Raw genomic sequence first — 25004 nt, forward strand, 5'->3', positions numbered from 1 at the left:
GCTGTGTGGCCCAGGAGTGGCCCAGGGTGAGAAGCAGATGGTCATCGTCCAGGCAGAAGAGGCGCGTAGCAGGACGATAAACGCTGCTGCTGCGGGAGCGGGTACAGGAAATGGTGGGTGAGAACCTGCTTCCCCTCCCACTCGGAACTCGGCTACTGTGGCTGCCTGCGCCTGGCAGGTGTGACCTTTGATCGATTTGGAACCAGAGTGTCCCCCTGGGCCAGAAGCAGCCGAACACTCCCTGCTCTGGTGGGAGAGGAAGAGGCCCTCTCTGACCCTCGCGATCCTGTCGGTGGCTCTCGGGTGGGACAGGCTGTGTGCACAGCAGGCTCGTGTTTGGGAAGGGCTTCCCCTCGGCAGCGGGAGGAGCTGGTTGCTCTCATTGCTTAAAGAGTAAAGGTCAAGCCGCTTGTTGTAAGAGGCGGTATAGGATTTCCTCTTTCATCTTAGCCCTCCCCGGGAGGAGGAGAGTTTTGGTAACATAGAGGAAAACACAGAATATTCAGGAACATGATAATGCATTGAAGTTAGCCTATGAGACAGTGTAAACAACAGAAAAGTTGATTTTCCAAGGTCGCTCCGTTCGGAGATGAAAAGGCTCCTCCAGTGACGCCCAGTAAGATCCTACCACTGTCCCTCCAGGAGGGAGTTGGCCCCTGTAGGGTGGACAGAGCAAGTGGGAAAAGACCAAGGGGTTAGTGGAGGAAGAAAAGAGAGATGGGAGAGGGAAGAGACCCCAGGTTTCCAGGTGACGGGAAGGAAAAAGGTGGCACCGCTTTTGTGCACACCCTGCTTATCTGTAAACACCCATGATCAAGATTCTCCTCAGTAAGTAACTGAACCCACCACCCTCCTACAGACATGGTCAAGGGGAAACGTCGATAACCAGTCTAGAGGAATGCTCCCGCAGTCCTGCAGGGGGTGGTTTGTGTGCTCTACTTATCAACAGTTAGGGTTTGATGGTGGCGTAGAGAGTAGGGGCGTGGCCCTGAGGTCCACAGTCGGGCTCCAAATCCTGGCTCTGCACTGCATAGCTGTGCACAGCTGCCTTAGTTACAGAATCCCTCCAAGCTTCTGCTGCTTCATCTTGGTATTTATTCTCCTTTTATTTATTTAATATTTAAGAACATGTTTCTTCTCTAGCTTTTGTTTTATTTTGTTTTTAAAAATATTTATTTAATAAATAAATAAAGACTTCCCTGGTGGTGCATTGGTTGGGAATCCGCCTGCCAATGCAGGGGACGCAGGTTCGATCCCTGGTCCGGGAATATCCCACATGCCATGGAGCAACTAAGCCCGTGCGCCACAACTACTGAGCCTGTGCTCTAGAGCCCGTGAGCCACAACTACTGAGCCCATGTACCACAACTACTGAGCCCATGTACCACAACTACTGAAGCCTGTGTGCCACAACTACTGAAGCCCGTACACCTAGAGCCTGTGCTCCGCAACAAGAGAGGCTACCACAATGAGAAGCCTGCACACTGCAACGAAGAGTAGCCCCTGCTTGCTGCAACTAGAGAAAGCCCACTCTCAGCAACAAAGACTCAACACAGCCATAAATGAATGAATGAATGAATGAATGAATAAATGAGACCTGTGCCAGGCCTTAGCAGTGGCATGCAGGATCTTTTAGTTGGGGCAGGCAAACTCTTAGTTGTGGCATGTGGATCTAGTTCCCTGACCAGGGATCAAACCCAGGCCCCTTGCACTGGGAGCACGAAGTCTTAGCCACTGGATTACCAGGGAAGTCCCATAAGAATATATTTGTTGTTTCAGGTTCTCTTACCTCTGTTGTATCTACTGACTCTCATATGTTTTATTATTATTGGTTTTTAAATTGTGAGTTTATTTTTAGTGGGGATTCTTTTATTTTTAAATTTATTTTGGCCAAGCAGCACAGTGATCTTAGTTCCCTGACCAGGGATCGAACCCTGTGCCCCCTGCATTGGGAGCACGGAGTCTTAACCGTTGGACCACCAAGGAAGTCCCTCAGTTGCTTCTAATTCTGCCTTGAGGCTTGGATTCCAGCCTTGTAGGGTCTCTTCCTGCAGTCGGGCTGTGGCCCAGAAACACACATGCCATGTGTGTTTTTTAAACACACATTTAAGCACTTCATAGCCCTGTCAGATGGAAGAATCAGCAGCCTGGTAGTGTCACCTGGGAAGAGGCCCCCCACATGTGCAGGCCCGTTGTTCAGGGGATTCTGCTTGTAGCAACAGGTGGATATGACCACCAAGCAACCTGGGAGTTAAATCCAAGTCCTGAAGGCCCACAGCCCTCAGTTCTGTGAAATCAGCCCCACTTCTTCAACTCAAGGCAGACAAGAAAAATAACAGGAGAGACATTGTAACAGTCTTATGTCTTTCCTTTTTCTATGGATAATGTAGGGGTGATACATGGCTTCTTATACCTGAATCCTGAAACTTTTTTCCTTCCTTAGGATTATTTACTCTGTTCTCATGGACCATTTTTCACCTTCTGTCACAATTTCCTTTGTGGATTGACCCTCCTTTTCCTCTTTTCTCTACAAAAGCCAAGGCCATTATGTGAAGTCTTAACCCAATATGGAGATTTAATCAGTCAATTCCTTTAAGGAGAACAAATAATTGAGGTCAGGTTAGTGCTTTCTGAGCATCTGATTTAACTTGGAGAGAAGGATAATAAATATGCCCTTTAGATCACTGTTTTCAACCATTTTACCCTGCATTTGTGACACCTTTGATGTAGTTCACTTCAGACACTCTGAGAATGGTGCTTTTCACCTGTCAGATAACTAAGGGAACCTCTAGATAATGTCACAGTTGAACTCTCCCAGGTTTGTCAGGATGCTGATCATTCAATTTTTGGAGTAAAGCATCCCTGTGTGCCTTAAATGCTGCCTACCAATACTTTGTTGAAGATGGAGAAGTCAGACTTATGTCCTCATTCACATTTGCTTGGTGGAAGACACACAGGTTAGGAATCTTCTTATTGTGAGTGACCCCAAACCCCAAACGAACTAGCTTAAACAAAAGAAACACAAAGCAAAAGAATTCATTGGCTCTCGTCACTGAGAAGGCCACAGGTAAAGCAGCTTCAGGTGAGACTTGAGTCAGGACTCAGGTGATGCTCGCAGAATGTCCCTCTTGGCTCTGCTTCTCCTCTATAGCCCCGCCTAAGGCTCTGTGTAATGGTCCCTGGAATCTTCAGCTTCCCATCTTTTTGACACAGTCTTGAGGAGGATAAGAGAATGCTTCTCATTGCCATGAGCCTAGCAAATAATTTCCTCCACTGAGGAAATTATTGTGGCCAAGAGAATGTGCTAGGCTAATTGGCTTGAGGTGGGCCACGCACTCACCGTGGGGCTGGGCAGTGGAGTGAACTTCACCTGGGCAGCTGGGGACTGAGAGTGGGTGGGCTCTCTGGGGGAAAACTGGGAAAACAAAGCTGGGGAAATGGATGCTGGGAGGCCCAATCAGACAAATAAGCAAACACGTGCACTGCATGACTTAGATGGCTATGGGGAAGGTAACAGTTTTTCTCAGAAATGAAACATTGAACGTGCTCAAGGCTTTTGGACTCTTTTGAGACCCTTAAGACTTTGTACCTTGTTGTCCAGAAGAAAGAATTTGGACCGGAATAAAATGCAAAAGCAGATGTTATTGGTTATTTTAACCATTAAAAGAATTCCCCTGTAGAGCATTTTATTTGTTTATTCAACGCATTTATTGGTTGCTTACTAGTGCCAGGCACTGGACGGGACATTGGAGACAGAGGCGTGAGTGCCACCACCACCAAAACCATGGTAACTGTGGTGACTCCGTCATAGGCTGATCAGCAGCATTGCGTGGATTATTTTTAATTTAAGTTTTAAAAAGTGAGTTATATGTGCGCAGAAGTACACAAACCTTAAGTGTACAGCTCCAATCTATCGAATCTTAACTTCTGCAGGATTTTTCCATGTTTTAGCTATAAGACAGCAGGGTTCTCCCTCGCTGGGATTTAATAACCCCATCTACTTAAAAACATAAAATCAGTTTTCCAGACTTAGCAAAGAGCTTCGGGAAAAGAGTCCTTGCCACGAGAATCATTCCTTTTCTGCCCTGCTCTGTTTTCTCCTCTGTCTATTTCTCTAGCCTCTCATCTGGTGCTTATTGTAGACCCCCTTGGGACCACATTCCGGTCCCCACTGAACCGTGTTCTTTGCCCTGGTTCTCTTTCACATGTCCTTCCCCATTTCTGCCCATCCTTGCCGAATGATTCTAATTAATTCTGCCAGATGTACTTGCTTCAGGGTAGACTGGAAGTAGGGCTTACCTCCTGGAGGGCAAATTCTTATCTTCTGTGTCCGAGGTACCCTCCATGTTCACAGCAGTCATTACCAGAGCACCTGAGTTGTCTCGCCGAACCCTCAACCCTCAACCCTTTCCCAGCACGATGCTTCAGGCAGCCCCCACGCAGCAATCAGCGTTGGCATGCAAGATGAAATGATTTTGCTAGTTTTGGTCTTCCTCGCTGTCAACAAGAGAAAATATTTAATTGCCCTCAGATCTCAGAGGTCAATAAAGGGGTTCATGCTGTTTCTGCCCTTGTATCTGTGATGTCACTACTTTGACAGGATTTTCTTTTTCTCGGCAGCAGTTATCAAAGCAGGAGGTGGGATGGGCATCGAGGTGAGGTAGCCCGCCTGATGTAGAAAAGTCAGTGCTGGTTTCAGTGCATACAATCTGCTGATAGGCAGGAGAGAAAATGCTCCAGAAAAGAAGTTTACATTGTTTTAATTCTCAGAAGGTTGCTTGTAGGAATGATAAGACTTTTGTTTAACCCTAATCGTACTGTCTTCCTTACAAGGAAACTTAGGGGATAAAGAATCACTGTCAAGTCAGTCTAAAATATCAGTTTCACTGCCAGGGGCCTGAGTTTGATCCCTGATCAGGGAACTAAGATCCTGCAAGCCGCATGGCACGGCCAAAAAAAAAAAAAAAAAAAAAAAAAATCAGCTTCAATGATGTAGATAAGCAAAGGAAAGTTGATTTTTAAAATAATAAAAAATACCAACCCCCTTGTTAAAGATACACATGAAATTCACTCACAATGCTCTTCCCACAATTTCTGTTATTTAAGATGATCAGATTTTGTTGAAAAATGAATTGGGATCATGATTTCCCTACTTTTGTTCATGCAGCTTATACCCGGAGAACAATCCTTTGGGAAATGATCTTTTCAATATCGATTGTTCTCTCTGAATTAAGCGGTAGACTCCTGATTGCTTTTCCACAGCAGCCGGACTTCTGAAGTGGAGATACCGTGCATCGTGTCATTGTCCCATAGCAGCCACTCCCCAGGCGCCCATTTCTCTGTCCTCTGTGCTGCTTTCTTGAGAGTGCTCATCACATTCGGAATTGTTTTTTGTCTGTCAGGCCCCTAGAATGAATGAGTGAGTGTTTCAAGCCCTTTGATAGCTTCAGTTGCCTTTAGGATTAAGTCCTATCTCCTTGAGGCGCCATCCAAACCCCTGTCTGTTTCTCTAGCCTCTCATCTGGTGCTTGTTCCAGCTCCTTGGGACCGCATCCCGGTCCCCACTCAACCATGTCCTTTTCCCTGGTTCTCTTTCACATGTCCTTCCCCATTTCCAGAATACTTCTTTCCCCAGTTGATTCCTCTTCACCCTTGACCCACTGGCCTGAGTAAGAACACCTTACTGTGTGCTCTTTGGATTTCCTTCATCACCAGGTTATCTTGCTCTATTATTATTGCACATTTATTTGTCCAGATTCCTCCACTAGGACATGAAGCTTTGGGCAGGGGCCTGCCCACTCTCTAGTGTTTTTTCAGAGCCTGGGAGAGAGCCTGGCATATAGATATTTTTGAACCAGGGAAAGAAAGAAAGAATGAATGAATGAAATACCCACAAGCAGCTTAGAAGTGGTTCCACTTTTGTTAGCTGATAAATTATGCTAAAATTATGTTTTCTTTATCACAATTATCTATCAGAAAGCAGGATAAGGAAAAGGCCAGAAATCCTGGACCTGGGTAAATCATTTTCCCCAAACTAGATCTGTAGTAATCTATAGGTGATATGGGAGCCTGGGTTGGTGATCAGGACCCTTGCATTTATGTCCTCATTCTGCCACATTCCAGGATTTCTAAAGCATTGAAGAGCAGATTCCAAAATACTCTCAGGGTCAGGAAAAAAAATGCAACTAATTCCTTTTGGGTCTAAAAAGTTTTGTGATTCTCTACTTCCTGATTTATTAGTATCACCAATTAGGCAGACCTAATTAATCTGAGCTGGGATGAGGTGTAGTAAGCTGATCCTTAATGGCAAGATTTATGGGCTTCCTACTCTGGTCCATCTGAGGCAGGGAAGGGAATGCTCACCAAGTAGTCAGCTGGACGCTGAGGATGTCTTGGTTCCTGTTACGGGAAGACTGTACGGCCAAGGCTCAGCCTGCAGTATTGGAGCGAGAACCAAGAAAATAACTGAGGGCACCCAGTGGCCATTCAATGAGAGTGTCCTCAGGATATTCCCCCCAGATGGGCTGATATAAATGATTCATTTGGGAACTAACTGGACAAAGAGACAGGATGAGTGGGAAATTTAGTTGGCAAGAATTATACTAGAAAAGATTCTTAGTGAGGGGACTTTAGGGTCTTAAATGGTTTGTTTTGAAGAGTCTCAAGCCTCCCCAGCACAGCTCTTACATGCCTGAAGGCCACAAAAGGCTCTAGAGGCTCCCCCCTACCCCCACCCCAAGTGCTTTCCATGCATCAGAAACTCTGTGGAGCCTTGAGCTGGGAGGAGTCATGAGTTCCCATATGTGATGGCCCTGGAGGCCCTCACACTTTTAGTGTTGGGGGCTTTGGGCTGTGTCTGTTGATGCGAGCCCAGAGGACTACGGCCACTTTTGTTTTAAAGACCAGATTTGAATAATGTTGTACAACTTCCCCTTCGTGTCCATGATGAGGGGAGGTTGTTGGGAAAATGCGCCAGAAGAATCCTTCTGGACTGTTGGTCAGATTGGCAGAGGAGGACTTCTTAGTATTCTAAGACATTGGAATAGACACATTGTCTATTCTAAGACATTTTCTCTCTAAGACATTGGAATAGACATATCCAAGGACTTCTGGGCATTGTCTAAAATTAAATCCATGGAAAGATTAAAGCGGAAAGACTTCTTTAGTTTGGCCTTCATACTTACTTTCCTTCTAATCAAGATATGGACTGATAGAGAGTCTTAATTAATATCAGAAAATTGGGAATGTTGGAGATTATGGATTTTAGTTCATGGATTTTTTTTTTTTTTTTTTTTTCTCTCCCTATACAGGGACTGAGTTCCTCAGATAACTGAAAAAGAGCCAAATTCCCGTGGGTCACCTGAACTGGGTTAATTGCTCTTGTGGTGTTAATTTTAACTTCTAGAGACTTTGAATTGCCAGAGGCCGTAGTTTTAACTGTGGGCCATCACCTTTCCTTAGAGAACTACCTTTTAATCAAAGGTGACTGTTTTGGGTTGGACTAAGGGAATTTTGGTTGGGAGGGGGAGGGGAAGAGGAATGTGAGGGGGTGGTTAGTGCCTTTTCACTGGGAGGGCCTCTAGAGTTAACGCTTGCTAGATCCCACATGAGGGTTGCATGAGGCTGATCTACAAAAAAGAGGAGAACTGCAGTTAGCTAGGTTATATGCAGGTCACTCCCCAGCCATTTTTAAACCCCAATATAAGTAAAGTTTCCCAGGTACCGGTTACAATGACAAATTGTGGTCTTGGCAAACTGAAGTCTGTACCCATGTAGTAGAGTTTGAAGGGAGACCTTGCTCCCTGGTCCTAGGAAGTTTTCTTGTAAAAGTGGGATCATCCATTGTATTCAAACCTGGGCTCCTAGTAGGTCAGAGCCCTCATTCTGGGCCTTGTATTGTTCGCCGATGTAATAGTGACCTGGAATCCTTGGGTCTTTCAACTCACACACCATCGTCCGATGCTCAGGTGTCAACAGTTATTAAATCTCAGGATTCTCAAAATTGTGGTGCTTCGGGGAGGGGGTGGGTCCCGGGAATCTGTACTTATAAAAAATCTTTCAGTGGTCCTTAGAGTTTGGGAGGGCAGGAAGGAAACCCCACTTTCAGGCTCCATAGCCTACTTGCTCCTCTCTGAGCTTTCAGGTCTGAGAGACAAGAGGAGACTTCTGAGGCAAATCTCTTACACGATACATCTATCTGTGTGAAATCTACATTTAAAACCCCGTTAGTCGTGGACGTGAAGCAAAGTTGAAAAGGGTGCAGCTTCTCAGGACCTGAAAAACAAGTTGTGTTAAAGCAGATGACGCCCTCGCCTCTCCCCTCGACCCCCCCAGATTTGCTAGTATTAAATTTCTTTTTCCTGTTTCCTCCTCTCTCCAGACATTTGCCTAGGCAGTATGCAGGTGAGGCTAAGGGGCAGTTTTGGAAGCTGTGTGTTTGCACAGTCTGAGATTCTGAGCCCAGCCTGGGTGCCCTTGACTGAGGGCTGAGCTTGCCCCGGGGGGACAGCCTCTAAGTCTGGAGCAGCCTGCTGCTCTCTGCTGCCCCCTGGTGGAATAGTCTCACAAGGCACTCCAGGCCATCTGTAAGAGGACAGGATTAGTTGGGGTGTAACAAACTGGGGACTGGGTGTGAAGGAGGGTTTCATTGGTTAGTTTCACATGTAGGAAAAAATTCACAAGATACATAGAAACCCTTCATCTAAAAAAAAAAAAATCCATGCCCTGCCACCCTTCACATAAAGCTTCAGTTTCTGCTATCACATCCCAACATGTGATTGTCTCCGTCTCTTGTGGCCTCACTTCAAGATCCCATCTCAAGGAACTTCCCAGGTGGTCCAGTGGTTAAGACTTTGCATTTCCAATGCAGAGGGCCCGGGTTCGATCCCTGGTCAGGGAACTAGATCCCACACGCATGCCACAACTAAGAGTTTGCATGCCACAACAAAGGAGCCCTCGAGCTGCGACTAAGGAGCCCTTGAGCCGCAACCATGACCCAGCGTAACCAAATTAAAAAAAAAAAAAGATCCCATCTCAAACGAGTTATTCTCAGTAATAAAAATCTTGTCAATTCTTTGCTGAAATCAGGTCTATCCTATTTCTCAGGTCTGTTAGTTTAGAAGTTCCATTTAAAGAGGAACTTGGAACTTTAGAGTTCCATTTAAAATTAGGCATGGCTTGTTCTTAGTAAATCCAAGCTGGTTCCCAGCAATTACTGCATCCTTTTGTATAAGGGGGCATAGTATTCTGGTTAAGAATGTGGACTCTGGAATTAGAGCTCCCTGCGTTCACGTCCCAGCTCCATTACTGAGTGAGAGCAATGCCTACTGCATGTGGTGAGAATGAGCTGAGATGACATATGGAAAGCACTTGGTACAGTGCCTATCACATAACCATACGGATGTTAGCTGCTTTCTAAGTTCTCACAATTTATTCAGTAAATGATTTGTTCTAGACTTTACCTGGAAGAGTCACCAAGTCTTGTAGTTTGCTGACTGCATTCTTCATGATTTCTCAAGTGCTAATGTATTTGTTTTACTTTTTTATTTTTAAATTTTTAAAAAGTTTATTGAAGAGGAGTTGACTTACAATGTTTCACGTGTACAGCAAAGTGATTCAGTTATACACTGAATATATCTATCTACCTACCTACCTACCTATGTATTCTTTTTTGTTATAGGTTATTACAAGATATTCAATGTAGTTCTCTGTGCTATTTGGTAGGTCCTTGTTGTTTATTTTATATATAGTTATGTGTGTCTGTTAATCCCAAATTCCCAATTTATCCCTCCCCACCTTTCTCTTTTGGTAACCATAAGTTTGTTTTCTATGTCTGTGAGTCTGTTTCTGTTTTGTAAATAAGTTCATTTGTATCATTTTTTTTAGATTCCACATATAAGTGACATATGACATTTGTCTTTCTCTGTCTGACTTAACTTCACTTAGTATGATAATCTCCAGGTCCATCCATGTTGCTGCAAATGGCATTATTTCATTCTTTTTTGTGGCTGCATAATATTCCATTATATATGTTATATATATGTACTATGTATATATATATAATCTCACATCTTTCAAGTGCTGATATTCTGTGGGAAACAGCAGACACAGCCTCAGCCCAGTGTGGTCACAGCAGGTGGTGGGGAGAAGCAGTCTCTCCTGGTCACTGAGATGCCAGGAGTTAAAGTGCAGGTGCTTTTGGCAGCTCACAGGTGTCTGTATAAAAGCAAAACCTGCTCTGCCTCCAATATGTCTAAACTCTTCACCTACCACAGTAAAAAACAAAAACATGAACAGCAAACTTTGCACCCTGAGATAAATCAGAAGTGACAGAGTACCCTGACTGGTCTGATCCCCCAAATTATAAAACATTGAATATTTCCCGTAAACCTGGGCTCCCAAACAAAAATAGTTTTATCTCCAATTTTTGCTGTGTTGTTGGCTGGAGATAGTCAGGAGCATTATGAGTATAGCAGTCATGTGAGCAAGTTGCTGCTTTCTCATCATGAAGGGACTGATGTGAGCTTTGTAACCTTGGTAATATTGTGTATTTTTTCCTTTAAGTCCTTGTTTTGCTTTTATTTGATGAACCAGTCCTTCTGAAGTCTGATTCCCTTGCTCTTTGAAGGTGAATTTTTCTTTCCTTTTCTTTCTTTCTTTTTTTTTTTTTAATAGATTCATTTATTTATTCATTTTTGGCTGTGTTGGGTCTTCGTTGCTGCATGCGGGCTTTCTCCAGCTGTGTCGAGCAGGGGCTACTCTTTGTTGCGGTGCGCGGGCTTCTCATTGCGGTGGCTTCTCTTGTTGCGGAGCACAGGCTCTAGGCTCGTGGGCTCAGTAGTTGTGGCTCACGGGCTGTAGAGTGCAGGCTCAGTAGTTGTGGCGCACAGGAGTAGTTGCTCCGTGGTATGTGGGATCTTCCTGGACCAGGGCTCGAACCCGTGTCCACTGCATTGGCAGGCGGATTTTTAACCGCTGTGCCACCAGAGAAGTCCCTCTTTCCTTTTCTAAATTCTTCTTTCTCTGGGTAGTCCTTTGATACCTGTCACGCCTGAGTCATGCTAAAATGCAAAAGCTCAAAGATGTTCTGTCTGGGCCTTTGTTATTAGGTTACAATAAAAAAAATTGATTTTGAAATACTTTTAGGCTTAGGAGAGGTGACAAAAACAGTACAGTGAGTTTCCATATACTCTATATTCCACTTCCCCTAATGATAACATCTTACATAAATCACAGTACATTATCAAACCAGGAAATTGACATTGGTATTAACTCAATTACAGACTTTATTCAGATTTCACCAGTTTTTATGTGCACTCTTTTCCTTTGGGTATATAATTCTACGAAATATTATCACATGTGTAGATTACATCCAGGATACAAAATTATTCCACTGCCAGAAAGAAACTCTGACATTACCCCTTTATAGTCAGTCATACTCTCCTCCTAACCTAACCCCTTACAACTACTGATCTGTTCTTTATAACTTGTCGTTTCAAGGATGTTATATAAATGGAATCATACAGTATATAAACTTTGGAGATTTTTTTCACTTAGCATAATGCATTTGTGATCCACTCAAGTTGTTATATGTATCAATATGTTTCTTTTTACTGCTGAGGAGTATTCCATTGTGTGATATACTGTACTGCAGTTTGTTTATCCATTTGCCTGTTGAAAGATATTTGGGTCATTTCCAGTTTGGGGCTATTACAATTAGAGCTGCTGTGGACATTTGGGTACAGTTTTTTTTTGCGTGTAAATATAAGTTTTATTTCTCTAGGTTTGAGTGACAATCTTATGTTATAAATTGTGTTTGCAATTGTATTTATAAAATTACTGGTGTTAAGTAGTGCTTCTTGAATTGTCCTGGGTAAATGCGAAAAGAACAGAGGTAACTTAATATATAAGCAATGCACTTAGGCCAAGTGAAGTCAAATGACATGGCATTTGGTGCTATTGATTGTTGACAGTACTTCAAATAGAGAAAAGTGGTAAGAGAATTGAGTTGTCACAAAACACATGGTAGTACAGATCTGCCAAACTCAGAAGCATTTGTCTGAAAGCATCAGTACCATTGCCATATTGTGAAGAGTGATTTTTGTTCCAGCAGGAAAACTTCATTCATTTCGTTATATTAAAACAATTGTTCATTTGGATTTTTATTGGTTTTATAGTTTTTATTTCATTTATAATTTTTAAAAAAAGTTTTGTGGCTCTGGACCAGCATATAATCAGCTCAACTACTCAATAAAACCACTATAGTACATGTGATTTAGTAGTGGTGCCGGTACTGAATAAAGTCAAAGTGAGACACGAGGGAAGGGGTCAGGGCACAACCTTTAAAAGAATGACATAGCTGTTGAGGATATGACAAAAACTGGTTAGAACCAATTAAGCCCAAGACGGTGGAAGATTCGACTTCCAGTAGACCTTGAACCTCATTATATGCTCCTTATAATACATTAGCATATGCTAAATGACACACCCACAGGCACCATAACAGTTCCAAGGCCGACCATAAAAGGCCAAAGAGTGGGCAGTGCCGCAAATTCCTGGAAATCCCTGCCCCTTCCCACCAAATAATTGAAGTAATCCTCCCACTCATTAGCCTATGAAATTACCCAGCCCATAAAAACTAACCACTCCATGTTTTGGGCCACTCTCGCCTTCTGAGACGGGCTGCGCTCTGCCTATGGAATGTGTAACTCTGCTTCACTTTACAATGGCTCGCTCTTGAATTCTTTCCTGTGTGAAGCCAAGGACCCTCACTGGGTGGCCCATCCCAGGAACTCGCCCGAGACCTGGGACGTGACCATCCTCTCCCTTTTCCTGCAACCTCTTTACAAAGGATATTGATAAATCTACTTCTGACCTATCACTTTGCCTCTTGCTGAATTCCTTCTGCGCTGAGAAATAAAGAACCTGAGCTTCATTAAGTCCTGAGACAAGTTGTGTTGTTTCAGTTGGAAGATTGTGGGTTCGAGTTTCATCCGAAGTGCAGTTGGGTTCGAGTCCCATCCGAGGTGTGTGGTTGCAAAAGGAATACACAAGTACACTTATATTAAAAAAAAAATCTGTAAGGATGGGACTTCCCTGGTGGCACAGTGGATAGGACTCTGTGCTCCCATTGCAGGGGGCCTGGGATCCCATGTGGTCAGGGATCCCACATGCATGCCGCAATTAAGAGCTCACATGCCACAACTAAGAAGCCCGCCTGCCGCAACTAAGACCCGGCGCAACCAAATAAATAAATGAAAAAAAAATCTATAAGGATGGGTATTCATACTGTGTTTTACATTTGTACGTATTTACTATAGTTTGAATATTGGATCAAACAGAGGTTAAAAAGGTGGCTTAAACAAATGTAGAAGGTCCACTCTCTCATAAACATCTGAGCTAGTAAGTGGTCCAGTAGTGTAGCATTATCTGGAGACCCAGGTTCCTGCTAGTTCACTCCCCTGCCTTCTCCTAGATTGGTGCTTCTCAAAATTTAATGTGACTATGAATCACCTGGAGATAAACTTTTTTTTTTTTTTTTTTTTGGCTGTGCCCCTCGGCTTGAGGGATCTTAGTTCCCCAACCAGGGATTGAACCCTGGCCCTCGGCAGTGAAAGCACGGAGTCCTAACCACTGGACCGCCAGGGAATTCCCTGGAGATCTTACTTAACTGCAGAATCAACTTCAGTAGGTGTGATGCGGGCTGAGATCCTGCACTTCCACAAACTCCCAGGTGAGTTTGCTGCTGCTGGTCGCACAGACCACGTGTGAGCAGCGAGGTCCAGGAGTATTGCCTTCATTCGCGTGGTTGGAGCTGGTTTGTCACCACTTCTTTGGATTTCCAGCCTGTGGGAAGGAGTCGAGAGGAAGTAAAGGGCAAGCAGCTTCCTTATGAGAACAGGACACAGAAGTTGTAGACCTTCCTTTCCACTTACTTCTCACTGGCCAGAACGTGGTCATGGGACCATACTCGGTTGCAAGGGAGGCTGGAAAATGTAGGATCGAGGTAAAATCTGAGGAATTCTATCAACTAAAAGGAAGATGGGGAGAATGAATATAAGGGAATTATAAACAGTGTGTGCCATGATATTTAAAGAGAATTGAAACCAAGACAGGATCTGTGAGAATCTTTTTCCTTTTACACTACTTATATCTGAGAAACACCCATCTGAAGTATAAAGTATATACTTCCTTAGCACTCATGCAAGACTTTTCATAACCTGTCCCTTGCATTTTCAGTGTCATCTCTCCCCACGATCACACCCTTTGTGCCAATTCTTTTGAACGATTTGCTTTTGCCTGAAAAAACGTGTTCTCATACCTCAGTTTCTTTGCACGCGGTAGTATTCCCTTTGTCCTTCCCCATCAGCCATTTGCACCCTACTTTGGGCTGGTTGGCAAAGCTATATTCCCAGGCAATAGAGCGCACCCCACAGCGTAGGTGGGGATTTGGCGAATTTGTGTGTGTGTTTTTTTTTTTTTACAGAAACCCCCTCCCAGCCCAAGAGAGAATGGGTAGATAAGCACAGATGATGACTTCTCTGGAACCTCTCAAACCTTCTGTGCTACTGATGTGAGCCATGGGCTTACCTTCACACTTGAAAGTCACGGCTCCAGGTTCTAGACTTGTCTATCCCCCAGCCCCACTGCAACATGAGAGGAAAGCCCACAGCGTTATAATGAGTGTTTGCTGTATAGAGATTCTAGGACAAACCTAGAAGCGAAGCGGCTTGGATTCTATTGGAAGATGTTATTGACTCATTGGGAAGCCTTCAGGTACTCAGTCAACTCCCTTCTGGAATACTAGTTTACTTTTTTAGCTTAGGCTGGAATATGTAACAGGCTAAGGTTTTCTTTTCTTTGAGAATATTTTACAGTTGCCTACAGATCATCAAAATTGAGGGTGTGTGTGTGGGGACATGTGTTAGAAGAAATATAAAATTCCTTTCAATTTTTTTGGTTTCATCTTTCTAGTTAGAATAGAATTCTCAAGAAAACTTTCCTGGAGGCAATTATACTTCAAGTGATACTTCTTTTAGGAAACAGCAACAAAAACTACCCATAAAATTTAAGGAACTCGCTGCATTTTCCATTCTTTTTAATTTTTTTTTTTTGGCTGCATCACACGCCCTGAGGGATCTTAGTTCCTTGACCAGGGATCGAACCCATGGCTCCTGCAGTGGAAACGCAGAGTCCCAACCACTGGACCACCAGGGAATTCCCCTAATTCTATTTTTTACATATTTTAATCCTTGTAATATCAGGAGCTCCTCATTGCTCTTTTTTGTGATAATATAATTGCTGTTTTGTTTTTTTTAAATTTATTTATTTGTTTTTATTTTTGGCTGTGTTGGGTCCTCGTTGCTGTGCATGGGCTCTCTCTAGTTGCGGCGAGCGGGGGCTACTCTTTGCTGCAGTGCGCGTGCTTTTCATCGCGGTGGCTTCTCTTGTTGCGGAGCACAGGCTCTAGGCGCGCGGGCTTCAGTAGTTGTGGCACGTGGGCTCAGTAGTTGTGGCTCACGGGCTCTAGAGTGCAGGCTCAGTAGTTGTGGCTCACGGGCTTAGTTGCTCTGCGGCATGTGGGATCATCCTGGACCAGGGCTCGAACCCGTGTCCCCTGCATTGGCAGGCGGATTCTTAACCACTGCGCCACCAGGGAAGCCCCTATACACTTTCTCTAATTGCCTCATTGATTCATTTACCTAAGAGACCTAATGGCTGAATTAAAAATGTAATATCATACATGAATGAAAATGTCATATCCTAAAGATACTCTACTTCTTCACACAATGCCCAACTTTCAGAAAAACAGGTACCTTTGACCCTTCTGTCTATTCTCTGCCTTTGGTACGTGTGCTGGTTCGTTAGCCTGGGGAGCGACTCTGTTAGTCAGTCATGCTCGTCCGGCTGTGTCTGACAGGGACTTAATCCCTGGCAGTTTTTCCTTGTTCTAGCAGTTGAATTCCTCTGTTCTTTCCCAAAAATGCAGGCTTCCCTCTTTGGATTGTCTGCGTCAATGCCAGGAGCTTTGTCGTCACAAAAGAGACGAACAAGGAACTTTCATTGTGCTTTAAATTAGTCAACGGGTCAATATTTATTTAGCAACACTATGACATATCAAGAGTATAGCCCCTGGCAGCTAGGAGCTTCTGATTTAAAGGCAGACAAAAGTAATGGCAAGACAAAAAAATAATGTTCAAACTGGGCTACAGGAAATGCTCTTGTTACCCGGTCCTTATTCTAGCCCAGTGTTTGTCCTCTTGTGTCCCATGTTTTCAGATTGCCCCTTTGGTGCCTTTTAGGAGAGTTGTACATCACAGGGAGGACCCCCTGGTGGTGGCACTGGACCAGCAGCGTGTCCCTGGTCTTCCCTGTGGAGAGTGATGGATAGGAAAGGGAGCTGAGAAGCTTTCCTATACATCCTCTGTCGGGGCAGTGCAAGGGAAAGAATGTGGGTTTGAGTCAGGCCTTGCTCTGATGTGTATCCAAAGGGTAAGATTTTGGCCTCTCTGGGCCTCCGTTTCTCATCTGTAAAATGGGGATGATACTTGCCTCATAAGATGGATGTCATGATTCCATGAAAAAATAAAAAAAATAAAAAGGGATGGAAACGCTTACAGCAGTGCCAGGCATGAAGTAGGTGCTGGTTTTCTTCTCCTCACTCCTCTTTGTAAACCTCCAGTGGGACCTAGCACATTCAGAACGGTGTGTTTCTCTCTGGAAAAAGGCTCTATTAGTTGTTAAGCTGCTCCAGTGACCCAGTCAATAGACTAAGAATTATGGTCCCCAGAGTCAATGGACCTATTGTTATTAAATTGCCTTGGCCCTGCTAGTTTCTGGAGTTGTCATTTTGCACTGTAATTGATTTACAGTTTTCTTCCTAGCCTTCTCTTGCAGATGTGGGCACTAGATGGCGCCATTTTACCAAGTATCAATAGCTTTCACAAATGGCATAACCTGTTATTTTGACTTGTCCAGCGCTAAAAAGAGACAATTCTTACTGCTTGCTTCAGCATAGCCATATATATTCCAGGACATCAAAGAATTCTCTTTACAATTCTGTGTTTCTTTCATTTATAATAGGGAATGTGTAATGCTTAGAAATCACCCAGAAGTTCACATATTTGATTTGGTTCCACGGTTTAGGAGAACGAGAAAACTTGGAGTAGATTAAAAGGGAAAACATAAATTTGATTGGAATGGGACAATGAAATGTATGAGGAGAGGTCAAAAAAACATGGATTACTTGGTGTTTAAAGAATGGATAGGCAATGTCATGGTGGGCTCTAACAATGAAGGGCTTCTGGGGAAGATGGTAAGCAGCTGTTATTCTCCACCACAGGAAGAATAGAACAAGGAGAAATGGGCTTCATGACCACAAGAGAGAGATAAGTTAGTCACAGGAAGAATTTTTGGAACCAAGACTATGTCATATCAGAATGAAGAAAATTGTCAAAATTTTCTTTATTAATATTAAAAATAAATTGGGCAAGGTCTGACATGTCCAGATAGGATTATTTGTAGTCCTATTAGAAGACGGAGGAATGTTCTCTCCTTTATTTATTTATTTATTTATATTATTATTTTTTAAATTCTTTATTTTATTTATTTATTTTTGGCTGTGTTGGGTCTTCGTTTTTGTGCGAGGGCTTTCTCCAGTTGCGGCAAGCGGGGACCACTCTTCATCGCGGTGCGCGGGCCTCTCACTATCGCGGCCTCTCTTGTTGCGGAGCACAGGCTCCAGAAGCGCAGGCTCAGTAGTTGTGGCTCACGGGCCCAGTTGCTCCGCGGCATGTGGGATCTTCCCAGACCAGGGCTCGAACCCGTGTCCCCCTGCATTGGCAGGCAGATTCTCAACCACTGCGCCACCAGGGAAGCCCTCTCCTTTATTTTTATTTATTTATTTATTTTCCAGAGAAGTTAAAACTCATTTACTTAAATTTAATCCAGTTTCAGCCAGTCCTGACCACACATAAAATTCCTTTCTAAAGATCCCTTTTTCCACAAACCTTTTACAACTTTCTACGCCCATTTTATTTGTCTCCTTTTTTCTTTCCTATTTAGAAATAACCAGCTGTAGGACAAAATCATTTTCTTTTTCTTAACAAAATGGGTCTTCCATTTCTTAGACCTTTTAAAAAAATTTCTTGCATATGAAATTGTTTTCCTTATTAATTTTAGTAGTTTTAAGTACGTATATTAATTAGAATTTTTAACCCTTAGAAACCTTAATTTTTAGTAAAAACTGAGAAGTAAGCAATTGTGAACTGTTTTGTTCTCTCCTTTATTGTGATGCTTATTTGAAACCTGACATGTGTAGCCTAGGATGACGTTCATTGCAGCCTACGGGTGCAAGCTAGGACTAGATATGACTTAACAGGGTAGCAGTGATTTCAAAAGTGTCCCATTATTGTATGTATGTTATATATACACACAAATATATATACACACATATATATATATATACATATATATATATATGTGTGTGTATATATATATATATATATATATATATATATATATATATATATATATATACTAGCATTTTTTTCTTGGCTTGTAAAATACTTATGTAAGAGCTAGACAAGAGGGAAGACAATGACCATAGGAGAAGAGAGAATCAGATGTCTTTCTTGACACTTTTTTTGTTTTTGAAACTCTCATTTGTTACTTATCATATGATTGCTCAGACTGTGGTTTTGTTTTGTTTGTTTGCTATTCCTTATTTACACCTGTAATATCTGACAGATCAATACGAGGAGGACTAGCTCATACTGTTACATATTCATGATTGCACACCAAGTCCACAGGAGGGTGCCAAACAATTTTTTTACTTTCTCCAGAGATTTGCCCAACAGTCCATATAGAGTGTCCACCTTGGGTGGGTCTCCTTCCTTCCTCTCCTGCCCCACAAAATTGGTAGTCCTCCCTCCAGGGTCCCAGCTTTATCCTGGAGAAATGGCACTTGACTTTTCAGGTCCTTCAAATTCCTCAGAGCAAATAATATATAAGATAAAAAAACTCTCCATTGCTGATAATGACTGGCCCTCATTGCTTAGCTTAGGTGTGTTATGCTAACAATACTTTCTCTTTCCAAAGATTATTTAGCAGGAAGGGGTGAGGTAGAGATATAAAGAAAGAAGGTGTTGGTGATGGAACATTGGGATGAGGTAAAGAAAATCCAGTCCAGCAATTTTTTTCCCTTGCTGATTATAAATGTAATACATGTTTATTGTAGAAAAATTTGAAAAAACACAGACTAGTGTAAAAAAAAAACTATTCTCTATTCTACCACTTATAGATAAGTAAAATTAATAGTTTGAAATATTTCCTTCTATGTAACTACAGGAATTTGGAAAAACTGAGCCGACTATTTGTAGAAAGCTGGTCTAGAAAATCACTGAAGGGCTGAAAGGTGACTTTAAAAAAAATTTTATTGGAGTATAGTTGATTTACAATGTTGTATTAGTTTCAGGTGTACAGCACAGTGATTCAGTTATACATATACATATATTCATTCTTTTTCATATTGTTTTCTCATATAGGTCATTACAGAATATTGAGTAGAGTTCCCTGTGCTATACAGTAGGTCCTTGTTGGTTATCTATTTATATATAGTAGTATGTGTATGTTAATCCCAAGCTCCTGATTTAGCCCCCCACCTTTGGTAACCATAAGTTTGTTTTCGAAGTCTGTAAGTCTGTTTCTGTTTTATAAATAAGTTCATTTGTATCATTTTTAAAAACTAGATTCCACATATGAGTGATATCATATGACATTTGTCTTTCTCTGTCTGACTTACTTCACTTAGTATGTTAATCTCTAGGTCCAATGTTGCTGCAAATGGCATTATTTCGTTCTTTTTTATGGCTGAGTAATATTCCATTGTATATATACACCACATCTTCTTTATCCATTCATCTGTTGATGGACATTTAGGTTGCTTCCATGTCTTGGCTATTATAAATAGTGCTGTGATGAACATTGGGGGTGCATGTATCTTTTTGAATTATGGTTTTCTCCAGATATATGCCCAGGACTGGGATTGCTGGATCATATGGTAGTTCTATTTTTAGTTTTTAAGGAACCTCCATACTGTTCTCCATAGTGGCTGTACCAATTTACATTCCCACCAACAAGTAGGAAGGTTCCCTTTTCTCCACATGAAAGGTGAATTGAAGAGCAGAAATGGTAAGTCAGGTGCATGTGGATGAGTGGGTAAAGAAAATCTGTTCTCAGAGAGGAAAGTAAGATAGGGATTTAGAAAGAAAAAGAAAGACTCTTGACCTCAGACAGCAACAGAGAGAGCAAGAGTGGCCCCTAGGTTTCCTGCGTGTCTCCTGTTCTCAGTTTCCAGGATTAGGCATGTTGAGCCAAGAGCCTGTCCCGGGTCCTGTGAGAGGTTGTTCAGCAGCCTTTCAACAGCCCCCAAAGTGGGCTCTCATTACTTGAAATCAAAGATCTCTAACTAACCCCGGGCCCCATGGTCAGCCACCCTGGGAACCGGCACCAGCCGCAGGACTCCCTTGAGTTGCAGCCAGCTGTGCTGGAACCCAACCCTGTATATCAGGAAGCCAGCAGCAGCCTTGGTAACTCGCCACTTCAGGGCCCTGCAGCCACACACCAGGAGCTGGTTCAGCCTACCAGCAGACCAGCACCAGCCCCAGGTACCCCCAGGCTGTGTAGCCAGCTATGTTGGGAGCTGGCCTCACTGACCAGTGGGCTGGCAGCCACCAGACAAGGCATGGCATGGCAGCCAACTGGGCTGGGGGCCAGCCCTGCCTACCAGCACGTCCACAGTAGTTGGTCCTGCCACAGGAGAAAGACCCACACAGCCCACATAGTGGGTACCCCTAGAGCATATAGCTCTGGTGACTGGAGGGGAGTGTGATGCTGGGGCCTATAGGACATCTCCTACATGAGGCCACTTCTCAAATGTTGGGAAATGTGACCAACCTACCTAATACATAGAAATAAACACAGAGAATTAGGCAAGACGAGGAGGCAGAAGAATATGTTCCATGTGAAGGAATAAGACGAAACATCAGAATAAGAAGTAAGTGAAGTGAAGATAAGCAACTGCCTGATAAAGAGTTCAAGGTAATAATCATGAAGATACTCAAGGAACTTGGGAGAAGAGTGGATGCACATGGTGAAGGGTTTAACAGAGAGTTAGAAAATATAAAGAAGAACCAAACAGAGCTGAAGAATACAATAACTGAAGTTAAAAATACCCTAGAAGGAATCAATAGTAGATTAGATGATATAGAGGAATAGTCAACAAACTGGAAGACAAGTAGTAAAGACCAGTGAAGCTGAACAACAACAACAACAAAAGGACAGTTTAAGAACGCTCTGGGAAAACATCAAGTGTACTAACATTTGCATTATAGGGGTCCCAGAAGAAGAGAGAGAAAAAAGGGCAGAAAACTTACTTGAAGAAATAATAACTGAAAACTTCCCTGTCCTGGGAAAGGAAACAGACATTCCAGGTCCAGGAATCAGAGAGTCCTAAACAAGATGAACCCAAAGAGGCCCAAACCAAGATACGTTGTAATTAAAATGGCAAAAATTGAATATAAAGAGAAAATCTTAAAGAGCAGCAAGAGAAAAGCAGCTAGTTACATAAAGCAGAAACTTTGCAGACCTGAAGGGAGTGGTACAATACACAGTAGACCCTTGAACAACATGGGTTTGAACCGTGCAGGTTCACTTATAAGCAAGTGTTTTTCAATAAAGACTACAGTATTACATGATCCATGGTTGGTTGAATTCAGGGATGTAGAACCATGGATATGGAGGGCCAACTGTAGAGTTATATGTGCATTTTCAACTGTGCAGGAGGGTTGACTCATCTAACCCCTGTGTTGTTCAAGGGTCAACTGCATCAAAATGATGAAAGGAAAAGAACCTACCACCAATAATATTCTAGCTGGCAAGATTTTCATTCAGATTTGAAGGAGAGATAGAGTTTTATAGACAGGCAAAAACTAAAAGAGTTTAACACCACTAAACTGGTCTTACAAGAAACGTTAAAGGGACTTCTTTAAGCAGAAAAAAAAAGACCACAACTAGAAATATGAAAATTATGAAAGGAAAAGTCTCATTGGTTAAGGCAAACACACTATAAAAGTAGATGAAACACTTACATAGCTAGTAGGAAGAGTAAAAGACAGAAGTAGTAAAATCATCTATACCCACAATACATAAAACAAAAAGAGGTAAAGTAAAATATGATGTCAAAACATTAAATGTTTTGGGGGGAGTAAAAATGCAGGGTTGTTAAAATGTGTTTGAGTGTAAGTGATCATCAACTTAAAATATATATTATTGTTATATATGAATCTCATGGTAACCAGAAACCAAAAATCTATAATAGATACACACACAAAAAGGAGGAAGGAATCCAAACATAGCACCAAAGGTAGTCATCAAATCACAAGGGAAGAGAGCAAAAGAAGAAGAAAGGAACAAAAGAGAACTACAAAAACAACCAGAAAACAGTTAACAAAATGGCAATAATTACTTTAAATGTAAATGGACTAAATGCTTCAATTAAAAGGCATAGAATGGTTGAATGGATAAAAAGCAAAACCAATATATATGCTGCCTACAAGAGACTCACTTCAGATCTAAAGACATACAGATTGAAAGTGAGGGGATGGAAGAAGATATTTCATGCAGATGGAAACAAAAAGAAAGTTGGCATAGCAATACTTATATCAGACAAAATTGACTTTAAAACAAAAAACCTAAATACATAAAGCAGATATTAACAAACATAAAGGGAGAAACTGACAGTAACACAATAATAGTAGGGGACTTTAACACTCCTCTTACATCAGTGGACAGATCATCCAGACAGAAAATCAATAAGGAAACACTGACCTGAAATGACAAATCAGGCCAGATGGAATATATATATATATAAAAAACATTCCAACCAAAAGCAGCAGAGTACGTATTCTTCTCAAGTACAAATGGAACATTCTCCAGGGTATATTGCATGCTCGGCCACAAAACAAGTCTCAATGAATTTAAGAAGACTGAAATCATATCAAGCATCTTTTCTGATCACAGTAGCAAGAGACTAGAAATCAACTATGAGAAAAAAACTGCAAAAAACACAAACACGTGGAGACTAAGCAATATGCTACTAAACAACCAATTGGTCAATGAAGAAATCAAAAAGGAAATAAAAAAAATACCTGGAGACAAATGAAAATGGAAACACAATGATCCAACATCTATGAGAAACAGCAAAAGCAGCTCTAAGAGGGAAGTTTATAGTGATACATACCTCAGGAAATAAGAAATATCTCAAATAAACAATCTAACCTTACACCTGAAGGAGCTAGAAAAGAAAAACCAACAAAACCCCAAGTTAGTAGAAGGAAAGAAATAATAAATATCAGAGCAGAAATAAATGAAATAGAGACTAAAAACAATAGAAAAGATCAAGGAAACTATGAGCCGGATCTTTGAAAAGATAAACAAATTTGATAAGTCTTTAGCCAGACTCATCAAGAAAAAAAGAGAGAGGGCCCAAATAAATAAAATCAGAAATGAAAGAGGAGAAGTTATACTAATACCACAGAAATACAGAGAATCATAAGAGATTAATATGAGCAATTATATGCCAATAAAATGAATGACCTAGAAGAAATAGATAAATTCCTAGAAATGTACAATCTCCCAAGACTGAATCAGGAAGAACTAGAAAATATGAACAGATTATTTATGAGTAAAGAAATTGAATCAGTAATAAAAAAACTCCCAAGAAACAGAAGCCCAGGACCAGATGGCTTCAGAGGTAAATTCTACCAAACATTTAGTGAAGGGCCAGCATCTATCCTTATCAAACTATTAAAAAAAATTGAACAGGAAGGAACACTTCCAAACTCATTTTATGAGGCCAGCATCACCCTGACACCAAAACCAAAGATATCACAAAAAAGAAAATTATAGGCCAATATTATTGACGAACATAGATGTAAAAATCCTCAATAAAATATTAGTAAACCAAATCCAACAGTACATTAAAAGGATCATACATCATGATCAAGTGGAATTTATCCCAGGGATGCAAGGATTTTTCAATATCTGCACATCAATCAGTGTGATACACCACATTAACTAATTGAAGAATAAAAACCAAATGATCATCTCAATAGATGCAGAAAAAGCTTTTGTTAAAATTCAACATCCATTTATGATAAAAACTCTCAACAAAGTGGGTATAGAGGGAACATACCTCAGCATAATAAAGGCCACATATGACAAGCCTACAATCAACATTACACTTAATGGTGAAAAGTTGAAAGCATTTCCTCTAAGATCAGGAGCAAGACAAGGATACCCACTCTCACCAATTTTACTCAAAATTGTATTGGAAGTCGTAGCTACAGCAGTCAGACAGGAAAAAGAAATAAACAGAATCCAAATTTGGAAAGGAAGAAGTAAAACTGTCACTGTTTGCAGATGACATGATACTGTACATAGAAAATCCTTAAGAGGCCACTAAAAAAATGTTAGAACTAATAAAAGAATTCAGTAAAGTTGGAGGATACAAAATTAATATACAGAAATCTGTTGTGTTTCTATACACTAAAAATGAACTATCCGGGAAATTAAGGAAACAATCCCATTTGCAATTGCATCAGAAAGAATAAATCTAAGCAAGGAGGTAAAAGGCCTGTACTTGAAAAACTATAAGACGCTGATAAAAGAAATTGAAGATGACACAAACAAATGGAAAGATATACTATCCTCATGGATTAGAAGAATCAGTATATAAAAAATGTCCATACTACCCAAAGCAACCTTCAGATTCAATGCAATCCCTATCAAAATACCAAACAAATAATTCTGAAATTTGTATGGAAACACAAAAGACCCTGAATAGCTAAAGCAATCTTTAAAAAGAAAAGTGTTGGGAAAATTTGTTATGCAGCAATAGATAGGTAATACATTGCCTTGCTTTGTTTCCTCCCATTTCCTGTCCTA

At 41.6% G+C, this 25004-nt stretch overlaps 1 protein-coding gene and 1 long non-coding RNA gene across 3 annotated transcripts in view; one reads left to right on the forward strand and one right to left on the reverse strand.

Annotated features, from left to right (window-relative positions):
- Window positions 1–25004, forward strand: part of LOC309656113 (uncharacterized protein) — a 761916-nt gene that overhangs the window by 9200 nt on the left and 727712 nt on the right. The window lies entirely within an intron of this gene.
- The window catches only part of LOC309656161, a 329878-nt gene continuing 306060 nt past the window's right edge, over window positions 1187–25004 (reverse strand). The window contains exon 2 of the long non-coding RNA XR_014261191.1: window positions 1187–17698. This is a non-coding gene — a long non-coding RNA (uncharacterized lncRNA). The remainder of the gene's footprint in view (window positions 17699–25004) is intronic.

The sequence above is a fragment of the Balaenoptera physalus genome, assembly GCF_965194825.1.
Source record: "Balaenoptera physalus genome assembly, chromosome: 2".
Taxonomy (NCBI): Eukaryota; Metazoa; Chordata; class Mammalia; order Artiodactyla; family Balaenopteridae; genus Balaenoptera; species Balaenoptera physalus.